Here is a 14,687-nt window from a genome sequence, read left to right as displayed (position 1 = left end):
ATTAAATACTTTAAAATTTCCTTACATATACCTAAAATATATAGTAAGGAAAAGTATTGAAATCGTAAAAAATTTCGAATTGGAGTTCATTTATTCTTGTTCTTTCTTTATGCGCACGCAAGTGTATATGTGTGAAATGTCAGGCTCAAAAATGAAAATTTTCACGAAACTGAAATTACTTACTTAAGGATTGAGTATGTTAGTACATAGCAACTTTTTCGCTAAAATCGACTAACCGGAAGTACCGCTTTATAAAATCTTTTATATATAGTTTCGATTTTGACTAAACTCGGTATTTCTATGTACAATTAAATTATGTTTAATACAAGCTATTTGTCTTTCTAATTAAAATAGGTTAAAAGGTCTTACTTTAATTTTGTATATTTGAAATAATTAACCATTTTGCACTGTTAACTGTAATAAAAAAAGTTGAATAATTTTGAACTATAAATTTTTTTTTTCCTAAAGGAGAAATGGAGGCAGTAGAGTGTGCCTGATCTCTCCTTATTTATACGGCTTTGTTAGATTATATATATATTTTATAACCACCTCGGAAAACCTTAAAATACTAATTTTTAAATCAATAGGAAAATAAAATATAATTGTTCTTGAGAATATCCGCCTTTCATGGTGGAGGTTGTGTGATAAGCGCACTGCACCAGATATTTTAAGAAGAATATCTATACCTCAGATACAACTCTACGGAGCAAGAAAGCATTAACAAACATATTTTCATATTATCAAACATTATATATACAATATCTTTCGTTACCGAGATTAGCTCTGAATCAGATACTCGTAAATTAAAGGTGTTCCGACATGAGAAATGTACCGGCATAGAGAAAAAGTCGAGAAATAATTATCAAGTGAGAGAAGGAGCTGGATCCATCGAAGGAACCGATAAGTGGTTGTCAAGAAGAAATCGGAACCACTTATTACAGAGGAAGGTCGCTCTTGAGGAAAATAATTCAATTAGATAGAGCGTATGCTCTCACTTTTGCTTTTATTGATTTGGAAATGGCTCTTTGGAAAGGTATAATCTCTATGTGAAGTCATGATTACCGGCTGAAAGTGATATGCCCTGGTAATAACGTGCATCCCGCTCGAACGATATCGTCCCATCACTATTTCTTGCCCGTATTCTTAACGTGAACTTATTATCTGTTCTTGAGTTCCTGCTTATTTCTTTTGATCTGATGTAGATATCCTATGGGCAATGCTGAGTGGATATCATCACAATAATGAACGACAAAGTTTTTTTTTTTTCAAGGCTTCTCTCTTTGTAAATTCTTGTTTACAGTCCTAAACATCTCTAAAGTATGTCACTACATGGAAAAATTTAGCAACCAACCTTATTCCATAAATTCACTACTACATTAGAGGTACATCATTAGCATGGATATTTTTCCCGTAAAACATGGTCTGCATGTTCTCCAAAAATTTAGCTCTTCCTATTATATTTAGCTAATATGTTTAAACATTACTTGAAAATATTACAAAAAAAAAATCAATACTCGGCTGAATCCCATGAAGGATCTTCGGTTAATGATACGACCACACTCTTCTCTACCCAGACCAAACATGTCCCAAAATCGTTATTGAACGATTAGTATGGCTGGTACATTGGCAAAGATCGTCAAATCTGGAAACAGACATTGGAAGCAAAATTAGTGTGGGTCTTCCACAACTGTTACAGACGGAGATGTTCTGTCCTGTTTTCTCGAACTATTTAAGTATCAAGAACCCATATTATTCTGGACCTGTCCAAGGAAATCAACCCCATAGTCAATTCCGCAGTTCATCAATTTTTTTTCTTTTATTTATTGATATTTACAACTGTATAAAAAATACAACAAGTAAATTTGATCATAGTGACATAATGATATGATACAGCATGTAGAGAAACTACCCAGTAGTAGAACTCTAAAAACATTCTACAATATAAGTTCACGAGGCCATCTTCTTTTCAGGCGCCTCGGAGGATTGCCAGGAATGGAAGAGGAAGCAAGGTTAGAAACTAGTGGGTTTGGGTGGTTAGGGAGTTTATATTGGAAGGAATGATATTGGGTTCGGGCTAGTTCATCAAATAGAAATAAATTTTATAACTTTCTGCCTGGTAATATGCTTTGAAACAATCTAAACGAGAAAAGGTTAATTACAAAATATGGTAATGAAATATAAAAGTTTACTTTAAGAAGTTGAAGTACCACACATACATTCATCATTTCATAGATGTATTATAATTGTCCTTTGAAATGTTTCCATTCTTATTTCTCAATTATAAAATGATAGCTCTTGGTAAATTTTTCTTATTTAGTAGGTTGAAATAACGATAATTAAAATTTAAAAAATCTACCGAAATTATTGATATACCACTGCTGTTAATAAAAATCTGGTGCTTTCACTTACTAATCTACATACGTCCTCATGTTTGAAGATAACACTATTTTTTTGGTTAAAAGTCCAAGGATGGTTTCTATGATTAATGGGTTCTACTTATTTTATGAATAAAATTATTTGTATAGCATTTTTTTTTTTTTTTTTTTTTTTATGATTTCAAAAAACATACTCTAATTTCCAGCGATTTTGATGAAAATTGGAGGAAGATAATATCGAGTTTGCAGGATGAAAGTGGGACAAAATGAAGTGTGACCATGATTAAAAATAATGAAACAAAAATTTCCTTTGTTTTAGGCAGCGGTGACCGAATGTGTTGACACCATGACTGAAATTGTGCACGAATTCGAATCCCGGTTGTTGACTTCATAGGGGACCAGCTCAATGAAATTCTACTTTTCATTTTCACCATAAAAGGTTAGTAAGCTGTACAATAATACATTATTTCCGGCATAATCGAAATAGGTACCTGGTACCTATTGATAATTAGTATAAGCACGTAGTACCATAATAAACATAGATTAAAAGCATTTGGAAAGTGTCATTTAGTAATCCTTAGTTTGATGAAAATTCCATCAGGTATACGACATTTTACACGTTATTAAAATTTATCAGTTGTAATAATAATAAGAAGCCGGGTTAGATACAAGTTGGTTTGGGTAGTTGGGATGTTTATTATGGAAGGATAGGTATATGGTTCTAGCCGAATAGGGAACATATGGAACATTGAGGTTCTGATGGATGATTTGATTTGTGACAAAGTAGGAATTCTATATTCCAGCGACGTGACGGCCGTGAGGGTTGGGGTGTAGGTTCTAGAGCACTTGGTTCGGGGAAAGTTGTGGGTTCGATTCCCACCTGGAGCAGTTAATATTTATTTTTCGGCGGTCTCCGAAAAATCAATCTTAACACTCCCAGCTTGGTAAGTACGCGGTGGTAACTGGTAAGCTAGAGGTTGGCTGAAAGGAACAGGTGGCCCACTTGCCGGACTAGTTCTCTCCCAATAACAATACTATATATTCCGCACATAGGTAAGTGGAAGTACAAATATTTGCCATATCCAATATTATATTCTTTCACGACTGGTTAGTAAATGTATTGTCATGCTAATTCTTGATACAAAAAAATATGTGAATCAGATAATTTTTAGAAAAAATGAATTATACTTTAATGACTACTGAAGTTTTATTATTCGCCGTGAACAATCTTAATCAGAGAGAATGTCTTTTAATGGAGGAACGGACAGAATTTCTTTAAATTACAAAGCTATATCTGTAAGATTTTAATTATTAATAACGTTCCTTGGCTAATAACAAAAATAATAGGAATTTAGACAGGTATGTAAAGCCAAGGAGATGGGAAATATTCAATTATGAGGCGATACCCCCAAGTTATTATGGCTATAAAGTAGGGTAATTAATCGGACCAAGTGCCCTAACGGTGTTGGCTGAAGATGACAGATGGGCTGTCGAAAGGCTATATAAATAAAGAATGGTAGAGGGAGGCTGTAGCCAGCGGCCTCGCTACAGGACACTCGTTCCCCATTCCATAATAAATCACCTGCTCTTGCCAAACCTTCTCCAGCTCCAGTGGCTACCATTCACCGATATATAAAACAACCTTTTATTACCTTCGCGTTTTAATTTTACTTATTGCTACACTGGTTACATAGATAGAGAAGTTAGGAACTTTTAATCAAAATGCATTTTGTTCAATATTTTAAGTTTTGGAAAAATGAGAAAACCTGTAGGTTCACAAACCCATTTTGATTTGAATTTGTTCTTCGTTATAATTCCGGATCTACTCCTATGTTTGCCACTTGCCTCAAATTCAAAATATCTACAAATGCTTGGCAAAAAACGAAAGGAACAAACGTCAATGTCAACACGCTTGTGTGTTCTAGACGGCCAAACATGGCAGACCACGAGCATTTGCTGACTATAACTACTTTCATAGTAGGATGAAACAAAATGAGGAGAGGTAAAGTGAAAAGAAGTTTACATATCGGCAAAGAGAATGGTAGATAATAAATATCCATTGAAATGGTTTAATATAACCTTTATAGAATTCAACTTTCGTTTTAGTATTTTTATAAGATACTTTTATAAATTTTATTTATTGATTAATGTTTCTATAAATTTATATTTGTGTTAAGATAAACCACTTACAATAATTGACAAGATTCGAAACACAATCTTAAATTATAGTCAATTATTGATTAAATGTTCTTGGAAAATTCTTTAATTTATTAAGACACAGTGAGCACAATTATTTTTCGTTCGACAGTTCTAAAACTATAGGAACTGAAAAAAACAACAACATTTGGACACAATACATTGTCGAAAAGCCCTTTGATTAAGCTTTAAAACCGACACACGAATGGTCGGCCTCAAATTTAGGCAAACTGGCTAATACAAATAGCCCATACACAGGGGCTTGCGCATGCTCGAATTTGCCTTAGATTGGCAAACGTGTAGCAACTCCTTAAAAGGTACATGGTCTATTTAAGGCGCAGTGGTTAATAATATCAATTTAAGTTTATATTTATTGATTCAGCAAAGTACATCCAATGTGGTCCGATCAGATGGCTACATCTATCGGTCGGTGACAAAATAATTAATAACATAATGAATAGATAAAAATGCAATGTCAGTTACACTTTTGATTATTAGGGTCCGTGGAGACAGGGGCGGTTTATAAGCTAGAGCAGTGCAATATAAATCGTAAATATTTGGAGTAAATGCATTTTTGAACAAACAAGAGACTCATTTTAAGCTATCTACAATTTTAATTATCAAAAATATTCAACTAACATCATTTGATATTGTATGTGATCTAAAATCTGGTAAAATTAAAATGTGAAAAATGTATATATTCAAATTTAAAACCAAGCCAAGCTTACATGAAAAAACCGACGGCAAAAAAAAAAATGTTTATATATATATATATATACATGTATATATGCATACAATAAAGTTGAGTTTAAACGGAATAACCAGTGGCTTAAAAACAAGTTGCCCAAGTACAGGGCAACAAACAAGTGACCTGCGTCAGTATAGGGTTCTTACTTCTAGAAATGATTTTATAAATAACCTCTCATTTAAAATAATATTGTAAATAAATTGAATAATAATCGATTTTAAATCCATGACTTGTATGATTATTTTGAAAACATTATTTAGTCCAGCAATAAATAATGGGTACAAACATGAATAGAACCGCATTTCCTTAATTTTTTTTTTTTTCAAAGGTTCTTAATATTTTTTCTCTCAAACAACAATTTATTTACGTTTTACAAAAATAGCAGCAACGATATTCAGCTATTGTTATTCACAAATAAATTCTGTTTTGTACTAGTGACGATTTTAGCTCCCATTGTTTTTGTTTTAGTTTTTTTTACCTATCGACAGCACAGAACGAAAATACTAATACTTTTTTTTTTAAACGAGAAACTATTCTTAACATAACGTAGGGACTTCTTAACAATCAGCACGCTGTTTACAATTGTGAGTACATAGTCATCGTTCCAAACTAGCGATCGAAGCTAGGTACGTCTGGCATTGGAGGTCCGAGCGTTCATTATATTTCTTAGGTGACCCAGTTGCATAACGTTTAAACAGATAGGAACTGCTAAACTTATACAGCTGCACTTGAGCCCAAATTGTGGTATATTCCGCCCAATATCAAAACAAATATGCGTTCTTTCATATATATCTCAAAAACACCAACAAAAAAAATGTTTGTTAGATAACTAAAGATTCATAGAAAATAATTGATTCGTTGGACATTTTTTTAACTTAAGTAGCCGTCAGGAGTTGGCAAAAAAGAACCATAAGGCCCACTTGCCAGTACCAGTACCAGTATATAAATAGAAGGTTTCCCTATCTTCGGAAATGAGTAAGTAAAAACTAGTACAGAGAAAAAAGAAATTCACCTTAAAAAAATTAAATTAAATTATCATTTACTTTTGGGCTTTAGAAATAAGCCCTAAATAAATAAAAATACTGGATGGACTGGATATCCCAACACTGTGTTCTATTTCTGTGCCTGTTGTTCGTTGGTTTCAGTATAAACTAGAACTTTTCCGTAGGTAGATAATAGCCCTTTATTCAGTGCATTTATTATGGCAGAGTTCATTCATTATACATCTACAAATTTTAATTTCCGGATCATTGTATTCGTAATTTAGGCTAACAACTTAAAAATGGTAACACTCTACTCGACTTTACCATAGAAGTGAACCAATTGTTTTTTGCAATATCTAATAGATTTTTTTTTTGTTTTTAAGTACTATACAACAGTAGAGTATAAGGTTTTAAAGTAATCCTTTTGTGACATAGAGAAGAGAGAAATGCTTTATTCGGCTATGCTGCCCAAATACTTAGGGTTGCTATAACACACAGCATACCCATTAATCAATAATTGGATACATATTCACTCCAATACATTATAATTTATAATTCATACAATTTATTTTTCTTTGATTCTTCTGAAGTATTTTAGATCGTTATTATTAGCCCGTATTATTATACTAGTTTATTATAGAAGTTATAAAATTCTTTATTCAGTAAAGAATTGGTGGTTAAATATATTTGATTGCTATACATAATTAAAAAAACATGAATGAATAACAAACATATATTTCTGGAAATAAACAAGAAATTTAAAAAACCCACTCCCACGCAAGACAACTTCAAGGCCGTACACAATGCCTCCAATTCACACCCTGGATGTTAATTATACCTTCTTCCTTAAGTTGAAAATTTCAAATGTTGATCCTTCAAGATTTTAAGTCATTTTTCTTTTTATATCAAATATATACTATTTAATAACTGTACCGCTAAAACCCAGGAAGGATTAGAGGTTCAGTACTTTGTGAGGAAGTACTGTTACTAGACTAATGGTTGTGCAAGGAAGTGATTTGCCCAAAACCACGCTTGAACGCACGTTTTTTCTATAATTAATGGTACCCACTTTATGAGGCTGGGTGAACCCCAGGAGTCTCCTCGGCTCACAGGTTTGAACGGCTACAGTAACAGAATAAATAATTATCTGCCACACCACACCTGGGTTTGAACCCGGATCCTTGGAGTTAGTAGCCTGCTGCCTTGCCACTGAGCTAAACCGCTCCTATATACATATATAACTTATGCTTAGTCATGGTTGTGTCAAAGGTGCGAGAAGTAACGCCCTTGAGTTCAACTAAAAGGCTGTTTAATTTTTCCCCTTGATCATCTACATAAATATTGTATGAGTTGATATAACACTCTGTCAACTGACATAGACTAGCTGTGACGTTATAACTTATAAATATATACATATATGACAATTAACCAAAAAATTAAACTATTATTAGTTTTTTAAAAGAATTAAAGCCCCTGTCATAAAAAAAAGAAAAAAAGGAATAAATAAAGATTTATAAAAAAACATTTAGGTATTTCAAAATTTATACTCTTTATGGAATAGGTCATATCAGCTTTTTGTTTAAAATTAACAAATAATATTTACATATAAATTAGATTCATTATCTGAATCTGCTAATGATGGAGTTGAATACCAATGCGAAACACAAACTGACTGAGGGAGAAATCGTAAGCTGTTTCCGTCCATAACTGAATTTTTGTTGTTCTACATAGAAAAAAAACCTTTCTAGTCAAATATATTTTTAGAAAATGTATATATTACTGAATAAACCAGCCTTATATAGGATTTGTTGCCTTAATGCATGCATTGCTTTAACAGAATAACATTGTAAAGTTTAAATAAAATAAATCGTATCCAATTTAAGTCTCAAAACACTCTTTATTTTTCTAACGGTCCGGCCATCTTCAAGGTTACAAATATTGTTGTGATAACAATGTATAATAATGCTAAATTGATTGTAATTAAAATTTTTAATATTAGTGTGAAGAGTGACAATATGGGGTAATTTTGACTGAAATTAGAGATAGCCATTGACTGAAATAGCATGCAAAAAGTTTTTAAATCATTGATGTAGTGTTAATTTGTATTTAAGATTGTCCATGAGGATGGCCAAATTGGCCGAAACGTTGGACTTTTAAAGAAATAAAGAGCGTTTTGAGACTTAAATTGGATACAATTTATTCTATTTAAACAATAATAACCATTCTCAAGAAAGTGAAAAGATTATATACATTGTAAAGTTTGATTCGTATATCATAATATTCAGATTGATATTTAAATTAAGCTAATTGTATAATAAAAACAGTGGGAACAATGGTTCTATTGGTATTTGAAATCGTATCCCGATTCGGTACGCAACTAATGCAAATCACGACCTAAATTTGAAACAATAGCCTTTAAAGATTCCGTCCTTGCTCCTGGTTACCCCGATGTTCGGCGTGTACGCTTCATTGCATCCTGTGCCCTATACGTTAGAGGCCGGTAGATTGCAGGATCGTTGAAAGATAACCTTCGAATGCAGATAAAATCCTATTGAGGGCCTTGGTGTCTGGAATGGGTTTACTGCAACCTTGAGGTTTTGGTGAATTTTGACAAACTTTTCATAAATTATCGTTTAATAAATTTAAAAAAACAAAAACAAATCCGTATATGTTAAATCGTTTTTGAATGAAACTTTTTAACGTTGCTGTTAATTGTTCTAAAGAATAATAGATCACATTATGTAAAGTATAAACTTAAAGAAAAGCAAATATTCGTAGTAAAATTATCTTTAATATTTATCCTTTTTTCGAAATTTAGAGATATAATAAAAAGGGTACTTGGCCTGACAACTATGAATGATACGCCACCTTTGAACATTATAAAATGTTTTTTTTTTTCCTTCGAAAAATACGTTTCTACGTTGGTAAAAGTTTTCATTTACAACGACAAAATTAATCCATGGAATAGAAATTTGAAAAAAAAATTGAGTAACTTAGGCAAACTAAAGTTACATATTGCTCAAAATTGTTGTAATATTTGTCATTAAACCATTTTTAAATTAAAAACAAAAATAGTAGGACAAGGTTTGGTAGATATAACTCTCGCCTCTCCCACTTCTTAATAATAATAATATTCTTCATTTATTCTGTGATTGATCATTTTAGAATAATATAAAAGCGTCAAAAAAAGGCTTTAAAAAAAAATAGTAGTAAAAATATGAAAATATAGAACGTCATAAAATATAATAAATTTGAGAAGATAAAAATGAACAACATTAATTAACAGCATACGTAAAATAAAAATAGAAGAAATTAATTAAAACTATATATCATATCATAAAACATAAGATGACTAACTTCTAAAAATAAATAAAAAGAAAAAAAATGATAAAAAATCAAATAAAATTAAACTAAAAATAATAAATGGAAAGGTACAATTTCTGCTACATAAGTACAAACGAAAATCTGAAACATTAAATACAGAAAATATATAAATCTTGTTTGAAACATTGAATTGTTATTCTTCCGGAATCGGGTGGACAGAAGGTGGTCGTAGCTACGGGATTTGAAGGGTGGAAGGGTATTAGAACTAAGAATGAAGGAGGGAATAGAATTCCATAGGGAGGAGGAACGGATGAGGAAAGATCTACCAAAGGTTGCGGTTCGATGCGCAGTTACATATAAGTCTGAAGCCTGTGAGCGGGTATTGTGGGAATGCACTAAGGATTTAAATTGAAGGATATCAGAGGTGTACGATGGACGGCTGGATTAGATAATATGGTAGAGGAAGGAAGCAAAAAAATATTTACGACGTAAGGAGGGGTATAGCCACTTCACCTCTTCATAAAATCGGGTGATAGAGGCGACCCCAAAGATAAATCGTACAAAGCAATTAATTAACCGTTTAATTTTGCTTCATGATCCCCAAAGACACTCCCGTAAACCACACAGTAATAATGTAATAACAAAATGGGAGAATAATAAGGAAGTAACCAGAAGCCTACGGGTTTCAAAAGGAAGTAACTGACGATGATAATTTAAACGCTTTAGGGTGGAGAAGGTACGACGGGAAATATTGGAGGCGTGGTTTTTCCAGGAGAGAGTTTGGTCTATAGTGACACCAAGGTTTTTAAAAATTATTGTTTCTTAGAAACAAATATATAGTATATACATATTTTATGAGACATACTGTATTTTTTTCAAATATCTTACTGTTAATTGTTTCAATGAATTTTTTACTGAAGCTTCAGAGCTTATAACAGGTTCTATTCTCATTATCTTTATTACTTAATTTAATACGAAAATTGAATCAATCTTTCACAAAAGCTGCTGGTTGAGTTGTATGTACGTCCTGAAGTAGTTCGCAAAAATATTTCTTTGGTGGTTAGCAAACCTGTTTTTTTATTTCTGTTCTTCCTAAATAATACGATCTGTCTACCTCATTTAATATTTTTACTTAAGTTAAATTAATAAGAATATAAGCCTTATCACTTAGTTAACAATTAGAAACTATCTAGAATTAAATTAAATTCAAGATTTTTTTTACTAAGAATAAAGTTAATTACTCTACATTGATTATCACAAATTAAAGGAAAGAATATTGATCTGGATCGAACGATCAATCGATTAAAGAAGACGGTATTAAATAAAGACATTCCGCTTTACGAAAATTCAATTGTTTTGAAGGTGTCATAGTAAACACAACAATTTTTACTAAGCTTTTCATTGGAAAACTTAGTTAGAAACTTCATCGTCTTTGCAACATCACGATATATTTCTGAGATATGTTTTTGTCAAATAATTATCAACTTTATAGTACCAAGACGTTTGATTCTTACGTTTCATGCAATGCAATTAGTCAATTATAAATAATAGATACCTTTCCTTTCCTTTAATACATTATGCAGATCTATATAAGCATACCTGTCACAGAAAGACACCAGAAATTATCCTTGAGGTTTAATATAGAAGAGTGGAATGATAAATCACAAAGGATGGCAATATATATTCAGCCACCGACAACCTTTTTTTTTTTTTAACGCCACAATATAAAACTCCTTTTATTTTCCCACTGAGATACGACCTTTGTTATTGCATTTCCCTTCGTTATTCTGCAATTATAAATAACGTCAGTTCTTCGTCGCATTCTTACTTTTTTAGCTGTTCATTTGCAAGCTCAGTTGAGTGCCCATATTAAGTATCATTGGACTACATTCTAGTCTAAGTAAAACAAATATATAACTTTTTTACGCAAGATAAGTTCATTAAGTGGATCCAAAGAACTACTAAACATCTGAAAAAACAAAATTATAGAAAAATATCATGACAAAATGGCTTCAGTTTGATTCACCTCGTTTTAATAAAAAATTATGAAATAGATTGCTGCAAAAAACAACTTTACAAACATAAATATAATAGGAATAAAGATAGTAATAACATGCATTATTTAAGGCTCACAAATCCTACCTAAAATAAAATTAACACATTTTGTTTATCAATGACTCCATCATTAATTAAAAAAATAATACTTTGTCATATTTGGTTATAATGTCTTGACTCATGATGATGAAGTTTGCCTAATATTGCTAGTGTAGTGTGTAGTAATAATTTCTAGATTTATTGATATTTATAGTTAATAAATCGATAATAAAATAAGTTGTTATGACGCTTTGAAAAGAAGTTTATTTTCTTTTTTTTTTTTTTTTTATAAAAAGATTTTCTTAACTAAATATTAAACACTAAAATTTTCAGAATGCAAATTAAGATTAATAAATAGAAAGAGTACTTACAATGGTTTTGTGACTGAGTGTTCTACATAAGTGTAACAACTCCAAGGTTTGTAGTAGAACTGAGTAGAAGCGAGGTAGTTCGAGTTGTTTCAGTTATGTAGAACTCTCACTTAAAAAATATTGTAAGTAATGTTTCTATTTCTTAATCTTAACCCGTACTCATGTACGGGTACTTTTTTTATTTTAGTATTTAATATAGTTAAGAAAACTATCTTAGAAATCTTTTTTCTAAAATACGTTTTTTTTTATTTGTTTTTTTAAAGGACTGTAAACTGCAGGGCATAATTATCAGACAATAAAGTCTCGAAACGTTGGCACTTTGCACGTTTATTTTTCTTATTTAATGACCCTCAAAAACCTTAAAAATAAATACCATAACAGTCAAGAAAAAATGTATCTATGTATACATACTGTCTTAATTATCTGATGTATGGAACTAATACTTACGGAATAATTACATTTCTACTCACGAATTTAAACAGCTAGTGCTTTAGTATATAAGATAAATGAAAGCATCAGAATAATATAATCATCATTTATCCAAATATATATGTAACCAAGAATCATTTCCTGTTAATTTAAAAATTATATTATATCAAGAAAATATTTCTACTTTTATAGTCCTGAGAATATTTTACGACCTTCCTTAAGCTTAGCAAAATATATTTACACCCTGCCAGTTTTATCTCTGGTGAGATCCTGTCAGACAAGATTCCCTAAAATTATACCAATAAATACAAATATGTAAATAAGTGTCATTTTTTTATTGCAACTCATTTGCAAGCCCCTGTTCTTGTACATAAAAACAAAACTGAGGATGATAAAAATAAAGTAATTACGACAATAAAAGTGAAATAAAAGGTGAAACTCTCCGAACAGGTATACGTTTCTGACCGATGTGAGTTATGTAGGATGAACAAAGCGGTGAAACCTTAGACTTAGAGAGAACGTGATACTTGTGGGGAGAAGAGGAAATATAGCCTCGACACCCAATATCTCATATCAGGACCAGCAACCAAAAAATAATTATCTACAAATTCCTCCAGTCGAAAAAATGTACCCTACATAATTTAAAGGATCTTCTTCTATGACTCGGAGGAATATTTTGGTTTTAGGGACCATGAGTACAATAAAATCATTCACAGAAGTCAGTAACAATGAGTAACTATTGACCTCAATCTACTGTTTAATAATTCGCAGAACGTGAAAAGGCTGTTCTCAACGTTATATTTGACTAATGATGACTATGGGTGTCATTTAAAATTAGAAGTACAGTAGTTAAAGCGCAAATAAAACTGTGAAATGAGTTAGAAATTGAAATTAACTTGAACATAAATAAATCTCTCAATGTATTAAGTGCTTTTCCTTACTTAGCACTGAAATTAAAATGTAGAATACAAAGAAATTTACATAGAAATAGCAGCTGGCAAATTCCTTATAATGTTCGATGCTATTTATATAAATGATGTCTTTATTTATCGCAGTTTACGCATATTTCTTCTTTCGGGGATTAGATTTCCTACCAACTATTTTTATGGTCCTCCTTAAAAAGTACCCTTGAGTATGAGTATGAGTCCTTTTGAACATCTGGAGTAATACTGTCAAATCTTTGCTTAATGGCGATATCCTGTTCTTGTTTAATGGTGCAAATGTTTGCTAGTCATGAACGCCATATATATCTTATTTATTTATACTTATATTTATTTAATTACTTTTAGTTTATTGGATGTAATATTTTCGTTGGTAAATTTTGTGAATTTAAAAATGGAAATTTTTAATCTACTGTTTTATTAATAGGGGTTGTTAAAATATCAACATTTAATCCAAACGATGCAGGTGTGGTTTGATATTAGGACATTCCTAAAAGTATATGGCAAATTAAATAGTAGAAATTAAAAAGGCGATAATTAAAAAAAATAATTTGGAAATATATTATTACCGATGTTTCTTACTTATGGATTTAGCAATATAAGATTATTTCTAATACTTTTATAGTCGTCTTTAACGGAAGATGAGGAGTCGATGTTGGACAATGCACCGGCCTTGTTGAGGAAGACAGAGGAACGCAAGGGCTTCAAGGATAGTCTTAATTAAATATACAATTTGGCCTCTCTTCGGGGCCAGGGCACAAACACACATGAATACATCGCGGTGAATGCGCTATCTAACAAAAAGGCAATTAATATCAGTCACAGGTTCAATGGAGTGGGTACCTCGACCTTCACTCTGTCAAGATAAACCTCATGTTAATGGTTATCTGGTATTCCAGATAGGCTACCAAGCTCCTCGGCATCTTCTGATAAAACCTTCATAATTAATCTAACATTTGGTACCGTTGGACACGTTATAATATTAAACTTGTTGGAATTTATTCATACTTAGTTTAAAAAGCAGTGATTAAACAGCATGGATTAATTACATGCACGCATATTGAATTATGGATTCCTGGGTGGTTTTATATTCATGATTTTTTAATATATTAAAGTTGTAGACTTAAAGGTCATTCAATGCCAAATCACCCGGTCATGACACCCACTCCCTCACATTTTAATGAAACGTGGTACAATTAAGAAAGAAAATGTAAATAATAACAATA

At 31.3% G+C, this 14,687-nt stretch overlaps 1 protein-coding gene and 1 long non-coding RNA gene across 2 annotated transcripts in view; one reads left to right on the top strand and one right to left on the bottom strand.

Moving 5' to 3' along the window:
• LOC136796043 (uncharacterized) overlaps positions 1-14,687 on the top strand; it is a 273,628-nt gene that overhangs the window by 31,531 nt on the left and 227,410 nt on the right. Inside the window, exon 2 of the long non-coding RNA XR_010843734.1 lies at positions 2,695-2,814. This is a non-coding gene — a long non-coding RNA (uncharacterized lncRNA). The remainder of the gene's footprint in view (positions 1-2,694; positions 2,815-14,687) is intronic.
• Positions 1-14,687, bottom strand: part of ft (cadherin-related tumor suppressor fat) — a gene marked incomplete in the record, with an annotated part of 431,831 nt that overhangs the window by 232,197 nt on the left and 184,947 nt on the right.

Source organism: Halyomorpha halys, unplaced genomic scaffold (assembly GCF_000696795.3).
Source record: "Halyomorpha halys isolate HHAL.00 unplaced genomic scaffold, Hhal_1.1 Scaffold7.1, whole genome shotgun sequence".
In the NCBI taxonomy this organism is placed as follows: domain Eukaryota; kingdom Metazoa; phylum Arthropoda; class Insecta; order Hemiptera; family Pentatomidae; genus Halyomorpha; species Halyomorpha halys.
Note: the sequence above shows the minus strand (reverse complement) of the source record. Positions and strands in the feature narration are given on the sequence as shown.